The sequence below is a fragment of the Nerophis ophidion genome, linkage group LG14, assembly GCF_033978795.1.
Source record: "Nerophis ophidion isolate RoL-2023_Sa linkage group LG14, RoL_Noph_v1.0, whole genome shotgun sequence".
NCBI classification, from domain to species: domain Eukaryota; kingdom Metazoa; phylum Chordata; class Actinopteri; order Syngnathiformes; family Syngnathidae; genus Nerophis; species Nerophis ophidion.
In genome coordinates this window covers 45,243,750-45,255,455 of record NC_084624.1, presented here as the reverse complement: position 1 = coordinate 45,255,455, position 11,706 = coordinate 45,243,750, and positions in this window count along the sequence as shown.

The following is an 11,706-nucleotide window of genomic DNA, read 5'->3' as shown; positions in this document are numbered from 1 at the left end:
TAGTGATGTCATTGTTTCACCCTTTTTAGCAAACACTACATCTTATATATATTGCAAGAACAAGACAGTGAAGAATCATGCAAAATGTTGTCCAGTTGAATATTTTCAACAGATTTCTTTCCCAAACAAATATTGGAAACTGAAAACAGCCTTGACGCCTAGAACAGTGGTTCTTAACCCTGTTTTTATATACACGATTAGTCGGGTGTGTTTTGACCTCTGCCGAACCCCTGAGGCCGACTCACCGAACCCAGGTTAAGAACCACTGGCCTAGAAGCTATATAGCAGGTGTCCAAACTTTTTCCCCCTGAGGGCCACACACTGAAAAATCAAAGCAAGCGGAGGCCATTTATTTTAAAAAACAATCCAATATATGTATAGAAAATATACATTTAGGCCTCCACTCAGGCTTGATCCCAGGGACCTCATAGAGTTTTGGTAAAAATAAAATGTTAAAAATGTGTCATTATTCAGTATTATTATTTCTATTATTATTCAAGTTTTAAATCTCTAGATCAACATTAGGTCTATCTGTCAATATGACGTTTTTAAAGATTTAAGTTGTATGCTCTTTTTGTCAAAGAAAACCATGTTTTTTTATGGAAAAAAAACACAAAATATGCAATATTTTCACCCAGTAGAATATTTCCATCCATCCATCCATTTTCTACCGCTTATTCCCTTTCGGGGTCGCGGGGGGCGCTGGCGCCTATCTCAGCTACAATCGGGCGGAAGGCAGGGTACACCCTGGACAAGTCGCCACCTCATGGCAGGGCCAACACAGATAGACAGACAACATTCACACACTAGGGACCATTTAGTGTTGCCAATCAACCTATCCCCAGGTGCATGTCTTTGGAGGTGGGAGGAAGACGGAGTACCCGGAGGGAACCCACGCATTCACGGGGAGAACATGCAAACTCCACACAGAAAGATCCCGAGCCTGGATTTGAACCCAGGACTGCAGGAACTTCGTATTGTGAGGCAGACGCACTAACCCCTCTGCCACCGTGAAGTAAGAAATAAATTGTGTTTATAGTGATGTCATTGTTTCACCCTTTTTAGCAAACACTACATCTTATATATATTGCAAGAACAAGACAGAGAAGAATCATGCAAAATGTCCATCCATCCATTTTCTACCGCTTATTCCCTTTTGGGGTCGCGGGGGCGCTGGCGCCTATCTCAGCTACAATCGGGCGGAAGGCGGGGTACACCCTGGACAAGCATTTCTTTCCCCCAAAAATATTGGAAACTGAAAATAGCCTTGACGCCTAGAACAGTGGTTCTTAACCCTGTTGGAGGTACCGAACCCCACCAGTTTCATATACGCATTCACCGAATTTAGACAAAGTTCTGTTTTTGGTAACATTTTAGTACAGCGAAAATGTTCTAAGTAACAAAGACTTCATTTAGAGTTATTTCAGCTCCAGACACTTGAGAAACTGATCATGCGGGCCGGTTCTACGATGGGAATAAAAGTGGACTCACTGGTGACGGTGGCAGAGGAGAAGACTGTTGACAAACTAGTGAGCATCCTGGATGATGCCAGTCACCCTCTGCATAGTGTTATCAGTAGCCAGAGGAGCCTGTTCAGTGCTAGACTGCTTCATCCCAAGTGCAGGACTAATAGACTCAAAAACTCCTTTGTCCCACACGCCATTAGACTGTACAACTCCTCTCTGGGGCGGGGGGCGGGGGGTACTAGGATGACAGGGGATGCAAAACAATAACAGTGCAATACGTTTTCATAACATGGTCACTCTCGGCAGGGTTCTTGAGGGTGCATGGGAGTTTGCCCAGCCAGTCTACATGTGCTTTGTGGACTTGGAGAAGGCATTAGACCGTGTCCCTCGGGAAGTCCTGTGGGGAGTGCTCAGAGAGTATGGGGTATCGGACTGTCTTATTATGGCAGTCCGATCCCTGTATGATCAGTGTCAGAGCTTGGTCCGCATTGCTGGCAGTAAGTCGGACACGTTTCCAGTGAGGGTTGGACTCTGCCAAGGCTGTCCTTTGTCACCCATTCTGTTCATAACTTTTATGGACAGAATTTCTAGGCGCAGTCAAGGCATTGAGGGGATCTGGTTTGGTGGCTGCAGGATTAGGTCTCTGCTTTTTGCAGATGATGTGGTCCTGATGGCTTCATCTGGCCAGGATCTTCAGCTCTCACTGGATCGGTTCGCAGCCAAGTGTGAAGCGACCGGAATGAGAATCAGCACCTCCAAGTCCGAGTCCATGGTTCTCTCCCGGAAAAGGGTGGAGTGCCATCTCCGGGTTGGGGAGGAGACCCTGCCCTAAGTGGAGGAGTTCAAGTATCTAGGAGTCTTGTTCACGAGTGGGGGAAGAGTGGATTGTGAGATAGACAGGCGGACGGTGCGGCGTCTTCAGTAATGCGGACGTTGTATCGATCCGTTGTGGTGAAGAAGGAGCTGAGCCAGAAGGCAAAGCTCTCAATTTACCGGTCGATCTACGTTCCCATCCTCACCTATGGTCATGAGCTTTAGGTCATGACCGAAAGGATAAGATCACGGGTACAAGCTGCCCAAATGAGTTTCCTCTCCCTTAGAGATAGGGTGAGAAGCTCTGTCATCCGGGAGGAACTCAAAGTAAAGCCGCTGCTCCTCCACATGGAGAGGAGCCAGATGAGGTGGTTCGGGCATCTGGTCAGGATGCCACCCGAACGCCTCCCGAGGGAGGTGTTTAGGGCACGTCCAACCGGTAGGAGGCCACGGGGAAGACCCAGGACACGTTGGGAAGACTATGTCTCCCGACTGGCCTGGGAACGCCTCGGGATCCCCCGGGAAGAGCTGGACGAAGTGGCTGGGGAGAGGGAAGTCTGGGCTTCCCTGCTTAGGCTGCTGCCCCCGCGACCCGACCTCGGATAAGCGGAAGAAGATGGATGGAACATGGTCACTACTGCCTACTTGGTTTTTAGCAAGATGGCGGCGCCCGGACGGGCTGCGACACTGCGGTGCTCTTGCTAAAGATGGAACATTAGGCGGAAATGCCGGACAGTTCTGCAGACTTCATGGCTGGCTCACATCGTGGTCACTCCGTGATCACGTACGACCGCCAGACACTTCTGGATATGGACATATCGGGCCGTTTTGGACTGATAGACACGGGCGTGCTAGCATGGGAATACGTCGGCGGCTACATCCAGCGGCCTGTGAAGCAGCGGAGTCTAGTAGCAGCGGGGGCCGTCTACGGAGCAGACGCCAGCGGTGTGATCGGAAACGCGCATGCCGAGCGGGGCTTAAAACAAAGCAGAAGGCTAATCCCCACAGAACACCACTTCCCTCCATCCTGAAGACGGATTTAGATGAAAGATGCGAGACTACTGGTCTGGGTAAGGAGTCTGTTAAATTAGAACAAGTTTTTTCTGCTTTGAGTGTTTCAGAGTTGGACATGTGTTTTACCGAGGTGGCTAACTATGATGCGTGCAGTTTATCAAAGCAACAAACAAACAATCGGAAAATCCCGTTACTGAGGTGGCTAACCATGATGCGTGCAGTTTATCAAAGCAACAAACAAACAATCGGAAAATCCCGTTACTGAGGAGGCTAACCATGATGCGTGCAGTTTATCAAAGCAACAATCAAACAATCGGAACATTCCCGTCGTATCAATTCCTAGATATGGTCGTAATTATACTGAACGCACTGGGCATAATAAACACAACATTATTAATATTGCTACTACGGATAATTTGATCAAAAACTCCCTAAAACAGCCCACTACCTATAATATAGGTTTTTTAAACATAAGATCATTGTCTCCTAAAACGTTGTTAGTTAATGATATTATCAGAGACAACAATCTTAACGTCATCGGTCTCAGCGAAACCTGGCTTAAACCAAATGACTTTTTTGCGCTAAATGAGGCATGTCCTCCTAACTTTACACATGCGCATATTGCCCGTCCGCTTAAAAGGGGTGGGGGGGTCGCACTAATATACAACGAAAACTTTAACCTTAGTCCTAACATAAATAATAAATATAAATCGTTTGAGGTGCTTACTATGAGGTCTGTCACACCGCTGCCTCTACACCTGGCTGTTATCTACCGCCCCCCAGGGCCCTGTTCGGACTTTATCAATGAATTCTCAGAGTTCGTTGCTGATCTAGTGACACACGCCGATAATATAATCATAATGGGGGACTTTAATATCCATATGAATACCCCATCGGACCCACCGTGCGTAGCGCTCCAGACTATAATTGATAGCTGTGGTCTCACACAAATAATAAATGAACCCACGCATCGCAACGGTAATACGATAGACCTAGTGCTTGTCAGGGGTATCACCGCTTCCAAAGTTACGATACTCCCGTATACTAAAGTACTGTCCGATCATTACCTTATAAAATTCGAGGTTCAGACGCATGTTCGTCAAACTAATAATAATAATAACTGCTATAGCAGCCGCAACATTAATACAGCCACAACGACAACTCTTGCTGATCTACTGCCCTCGGTAATGGCACCATTCCCAAAATATGTGGGCTCTATTGATAACCTCACTAACAACTTTAACGACGCCCTGCGTGAAACCATTGATAACATAGCACCGCTAAAATTAAAAAAGGCTCCAAAAAAGCGCACCCCGTGGTTTACAGAAGAAACTAGAGCTCAGAAATTATTATGCAGAAAGCTGGAACGCAAATGGCGCACGACTAAACTTGAGGTGCACCATCAAGCATGGAGTGATGGTTTAATAACTTATAAACGCATGCTTACCTTAGCTAAAGCTAAATATTACTCAAATCTCATCCACCGTAATAAAAACGATCCTAAATTTTTGTTTAGTACGGTAGCATTGCTAACCCAACAAGGGACTCCTTCCAGTAGCTCCACCCACTCAGCTGATGACTTTATGCAATTCTTTAGTAAGAAAATTGAAGTCATTAGAAAGGAGATTAAAGACAATGCGTCCCAGCTACAACGGGGTTCTATTAACACTGACACGATTGTATATACGGCGGATACTGCCCTCCAAAATAGTTTCTCTCGTTTTGAGGAAATAACATTAGAGGAATTGTTACAACGTGTAAATGGAATAAAACAAACGACATGTTTACTTGACCCGCTTCCTGGGAAACTGATCAAGGAGCTCTTTGTATTATTAGGTCCATCAGTGCTAAATATTATAAACTTATCACTCTCCTCGGGCACTGTTCCCCTAGCATTCAAAAAAGCGGTTATTCATCCTCTTCTTAAAAGACCTAACCTCGATCCTGACCTCATGGTAAACTACCGACCGGTGTCTCACCTTCCCTTTATTTCAAAAATCCTCGAAAAAATTGTTGCGGAGCAGTTAAATGAACACTTAGCGTCTAACAATCTATGTGAAACCTTTCAATCCGGTTTCAGAGCAAATCACTCCACGGAGACAGCCCTCGCAAAAATGACTAATGATCTATTGCTAACGATGGATTCTGATGCGTCATCTATGTTGCTGCTCCTCGATCTTAGCGCTGCTTTCGATACTGTCGATCATAATATTTTATTAGAACGTATCAAAACACAAATTGGTATGTCAGACTTAGCCCTGTCTTGGTTTAACTCTTATCTTACTGATAGGATGCAGTGTGTCTCCCATAACAATGTGACCTCGGACTACGTTAAGGTAACGTGTGGAGTTCCCCAGGGTTCGGTCCTTGGCCCTGCACTCTTCAGCATCTACATGCTGCCGCTAGGTGACATCATACGCAAATACGGTATTAGCTTTCACTGTTATGCTGATGACACCCAACTCTACACGCCCCTAAAGCTGACCAACACGCCGGATTGTAGTCAGCTGGAGGCGTGTCTTAATGAAATTAAACAATGGATGTCCGCTAACTTTTTGCAACTCAACGCCAAAAAAACGGAAATGCTGATTATCGGTCCTGCTAGACACCGAACTCTATTTAATAATCCAACTTTAACATTTGACAACCAAACAATTAAACAAGGCGACACGGTAAATAATCTGGGTATTATCTTCGACCCAACTCTCTCCTTTGAGGCACACATTAAAAGCGTTACTAAAACGGCCTTCTTTCATCTCCGCAACATCGCTAAAATTCGCTCCATTCTGTCCACTAAAGACGCTGAGATCATTATCCATGCGTTTGCTACGTCTCTCCTCGACTACTGTAACGTATTATTTTGGGGTCTCCCCATGTCTAGCATTAAAAGATTACAGTTGGTACAAAATGCGGCTGCTAGACTTTTGACAAGAACAAGAAAGTTTGATCACATTACGCCTGTACTGGCTCACCTGCACTGGCTTCCTGTGCACTTAAGATGTGACTTTAAGGTTTTACTACTTACGTATAAAATACTACACGGTCTAGCTCCATCCTATCTTGCCGATTGTATTGTACCATATGTCCCGGCAAGAAATCTGCCTTCAAAAGACTCCGGCTTATTAGTGATTCCTAGAGCCCAAAAAAAGTCTGCGGGCTATAGAGCGTTTTCCGTTCGGGCTCCAGTACTCTGGAATGCCCTCCCGGTAACAGTTCGAGATGCTACCTCAGTAGAAGCATTTAAGTCTCACCTTAAAACTCATTTGTATACTCTAGCCTTTAAATAGACTCCCTTTTTAGACCAGTTGATCTGCCGTTTCTTTTCTTTTTCTTCTATGTCCCACTCTCCTTTGTGGAGGGAGTCCGGTCCGATCCGGTGGCCATGTACTGCTCGCCTGTGTATCGGCTGGGGACATTCCTGCGCTGCTGATCAGCCTCCGCTTGGGATGGTTTCCTGCTGGCTCCGCTGTGAACGGGACTCTGGCTGCTGTGTTGGATCCGCTTTGGACTGGACTCTCGCGACTGTGTTGGATCCATTATGGATTGATCTTTCACAGTATCATGTTCTCATATGTTCTCATAGTCATCAGTATCATCAGTATCACAGTATCACGTTCTCATAGTCATTATTGTCACCGATGTCCCACTGGGTGTGAGTTTTCCTTGCCCGAGGATGTCGTAGTGGTTTGTGCAGCCCTTTGAGACACTAGTGATTTAGGGCTATATAAGTAAACATTGATTGATTGATTGATTGATACTTTCTCTTGTTATATTCTTATTTTACTGTTATATTGTTATTCCCATTGTTTTTATCCTTTTTGTAATATTTCTCTATTTTGTTTCCATTTAAACCCCCATTATTTACTTTTTTTAGATTGATCTCAACTCTGTACACTGCTGCTGGAATTTTAATTTTCCTGAAGGAACTCTCCTGAAGGAATCAATAAAGTACTATCCATCTATTTGGTTAGGGTTACGGTTCGGGTTATAATAAGGCCATGCTGAATAAGGCATTAATAAGTACTTAATAATGACAAATTAAGAGCCAATATGTTACTATTTTGCATGTTAATAAGCAAATAATTAATGGTGAATATGTTCCCCATACTAAAGTGTTACCATGTTTTTTTTACTGGTGCACAAAATGAAGCGTGCATAAACATCACCTTGTTCAAACAACAAAACCAACACAGTGCATAAACTCACAACAAATTACACACCTGCAAATCAGTCTGACTTCTGCTGTTGCCGTATCCGTAGTACGCCGATAGGGTGAAGTTTTTATATACACGATTAGTCGGGTGTGTTTTGACCTCTGCCGAACCCCTGAGGCCGACTCACCGAACCCAGGTTAAGAACCACTGGCCTAGAAGCTATATAGCAGGTGTCCAAACTTTTTCCCCCTGAGGGCCACACACTGAAAAATCAAAGCAAGCGGAGGCCATTTATTTTAAAAAACAATCCAATATATGTATAGAAAATATACATTTAGGCCTCCACTCAGGCTTGATCCCAGGGACCTCATAGAGTTTTGGTAAAAATAAAATGTTAAAAATGTGTCATTATTCAGTATTATTATTTCTATTATTATTCAAGTTTTAAATCTCTAGATCAACATTAGGTCTATCTGTCAATATGACGTTTTTAAAGATTTAAGTTGTATGCTCTTTTTGTCAAAGAAAACCATGTTTTTTTATGGAAAAAAAACACAAAATATGCAATATTTTCACCCAGTAGAATATTTCCATCCATCCATCCATTTTCTACCGCTTATTCCCTTTCGGGGTCGCGGGGGGCGCTGGCGCCTATCTCAGCTACAATCGGGCGGAAGGCAGGGTACACCCTGGACAAGTCGCCACCTCATCACAGGGCCAACACAGATAGACAGACAACATTCACACACTAGGGACCATTTAGTGTTGCCAATCAACCTATCCCCAGGTGCATGTCTTTGGAGGTGGGAGGAAGACGGAGTACCCGGAGGGAACCCACGCATTCACGGGGAGAACATGCAAACTCCACACAGAAAGATCCCGAGCCTGGATTTGAACCCAGGACTGCAGGAGCTTCGTATTGTGAGGCAGACGCACTAACCCCTCTGCCACCGTGAAGCCAGTAGAATATTTGAGATTATATAATAATTGGAGTCGTAAAAAGGTCAACAACTCATAACACCATTGATTTTAATTCCCTATTATTTTTTGTGCAATGACACTTAAAAACAAATTGCACTGATCCAAAAGGGTCCTACTCATTAAAGTGTAACAAAATAAATTATGATTTTTTTTTTTTTTTTTTTACTGTTTACTTTTAACACAATGGGTTGTACATGTATAGCGCTTTTCTACCTTCAAGGTACTCAAAGCGCTTTGACACTACTTCCACATTTACCCATTCACACACACATTCACACACTGATGGAGGGAGCTGCCATGCAAGGCGCCCACCAGTACCCATCAGGAGCAAGGGTGAAGTGTCTTGCTCAGGACACAACGGACGTGACGAGGTCGGTACTAGGTGGGATTTGAACCAGAGACCCTCGGGTTGCGCACGGCCACTCTCCCACTGCGCCACGCCGTCCCTCAATGGTCTTGAGATCAACTTCAGATCTATTCGTCAATTATAAGTTTTTTTGTTGTTTATGTTTTTTATTTGTTCGTTTTAGGCCCTTCTTTGAAAAAAAAAACAGCTTAGTTTTTTATATGGCAAACACCAAATATGCAACATTTGCCCCCAAAAATATCTCAAAGTGGAATATTTAACGTGACGTAATCAGAGCTTTGAATAATTCAAAATGACGTTGATTTTGATTCACTTATTATTTTTTTAATGAAAGAAACAGCCTGCATGGCAGCTTTGTTTTATTATAGTAAACGTTGCAAACTGTTCCTGTTACATTTTCTCTTTTATACCACTTTTTATGTTTTAATTTTTTTCAATCGTATTTTTAAAATGTGCCGTGGGGCCGTTAAAAAATGACCTGCGGGCCGCAAATGGCCCCCGGGCCGCACTTTGGACACCCCTGCTATATGGTATTGAATAAACCGCATGGGCATGCTTGACCAATTTTCACTCACGCAAGTAAAATAGATATATATCTGAATAAAAACAAAGTAAAGAAAAAAACTATTCAAACTTTGAGGATGTGAAAGAACATAATATATACAATAATGTACTGTCTTTGTATAGTAATGCAGTCTATCACAAAGGATTTTCATAGTTGGATATGATTAATTACATTTTGTTTTTGTTTTTAGAATAGAGAAATTAACAGAATTTGATGACATTAGGGGTGTAATGGTACGTGTATTTATATTGAACCGTTTCGGTATGGGGGTTTCGGTTCGGTGCGTAGGTGTACCCAACGAGTTTCCACACGGACATATTACGTAGCTTAAGCAATACTCAAAATGCTGGACATTTGAGGCATTTAAGAAACTCTGCCCAGACAGCTCCGCAAAAAGAGGAAATGTCCGGTGAAAAGAGGACGTATGGTCAGTCTATTTGAGCCCGGTCGCTGCTAGCATGCTAGCAAAAGAGGAGCCAGATGAGGTGGTTCGGGCATCTGCTCAGGATGCCGCCCGAGCGCGTCCTTAGGGAGGTGTTTCAGGCACGTCCGACTGGTAGGAGGCCACGGGGAAGACCCAGGACATGTTGGGAACGCCTCGGGATTCCCCGGGAAGAGCTGGACGAAGTGGCTGGGGAGAGGAGCGTCTGGGCTTCCCTGCTTAGGCTGCTGCCCCCGCGACAAGACCTCGGATAAGCGGAAGAAGATGGATGGATGGAGATTGTTTGGTAAAGGTATAGCATGTTCTATATGTTATAGTTATTTGAATGACTCTTACCATAATATGTTAGGTTAACATAGCAGGCACCTTCTCAGTTGGTTATTTATGCCTCATATAACGTACACTTATTCAGCCTGTTGCTCACTATTCTTTATTTATTTTAAATTGCCTTTCAAATGTCTATTCTTGGTGTTGGGTTATATCAACTCTCTCTCGCTGGATCGGTTCGCAGCCGAGTGTGAAGCGACCGGAATGAGAATCAGCACCTCCAAGTCCGAGTCCATGGTTCTCACCCGGAAAAGGGTGGAGTGCCATCTCCGGGTTGGGGAGGAGACCCTGCCCCAAGTGGAGGAGTTATAGTACCTAGGAGTCTTGTTCACGAGTGGGGGAAGAGTGGATGGTGAGATCGACAGGCGGATCGGTGCGGCGTCTTCAGTAATGCGGACGTTGTACCGATCCGTTGTGGTGAAGAAGGAGCTGAGCCGCAAGGCAAAGCTCTCAATTTACCGGTCGATCTACGTTTCCATCCTCACCTATGGTCATGAGCTTTGGGTCATGACCGAAAGGATAAGATCACGGGTACAAGCGGCCCAAATGAGTTTCCAGGTCTCTCCCTTAGAGATAGGGTGAGAAGCTCTGTCATCCGGGAGGAACTCAAAGTAAAGCCGCTGCTCCTCCACATGGAGAGGAGCCAGATGAGGTGGTTCGGGCATCTGGTCAGGATGCCACCCGAACGCCTCCCTAGGGAGGTGTTTAGGGCACGTCCAACCGGTAGGAGGCCACGGGGAAGACCCAGGACATGTTGGGAAGACTATGTCTCCCGGCTGGCCTGGGAACGTCTCGGGATCCCCCGGGAAGAGCTAGACGAAGTGGCTGGGGAGAGGGAAGTCTGGGTTTCCCTGCTTAGGCTGCTGCCCCCGCGACCCGACCTCGGATAAGCGGAAGATGATGGATGGATGGATGGGTTATATCAAATAAATTTCCCCCCAAAAATTCCAACTTATACTCCAGTGCGACTTACCGTATTTCCTTGAATTGCCGCGGGGCGCTAATTAATTTAAAACCTCTTCCTGCTCTGGCGTTTACCAAAGGCATGCGGTAAATTTAAGCCTGCGCTTATACATTTGAGTGTGATGTAAGGATACCATCATGAAAAGCGCATTTAATAAATGAAGTCCATGTGCAGCTCCTTCTGATCAAAAGCATCGACAACTTGTTTATAGAAGTCTTCCTTATCTTTCTTCAGTTTTAAAAGTCTCTCTGTCTCGATGGAGATCTTCCTTTATTACCTCCTGCTTCGATTGAAAGTCCAGTTTAGAAAACTGTTTTATTTTAGATATGTAATCCTCCATGTTAAAAGTGCAAGCGAGAGGAAAAAATAAACGATCGCTGCTTGTTGTCACTTCTTCTGCAGCCGAGTAGTCGCGAGAAGGATCACTAGCGCCCTCTACCACCAGGAGGAGAGAGTCATTTAATGACTCATATTTGACACACGCAGCTACGGTATATTAATAAAGTATATCTGCTTACTGTTCTTTTTAGCATATTCAATAGCTTGGACCTTAAATCCTACTGAATAGCTCTTAATCTTCTTCCCTTTATGCGATTTCAAATGATTGAAATCA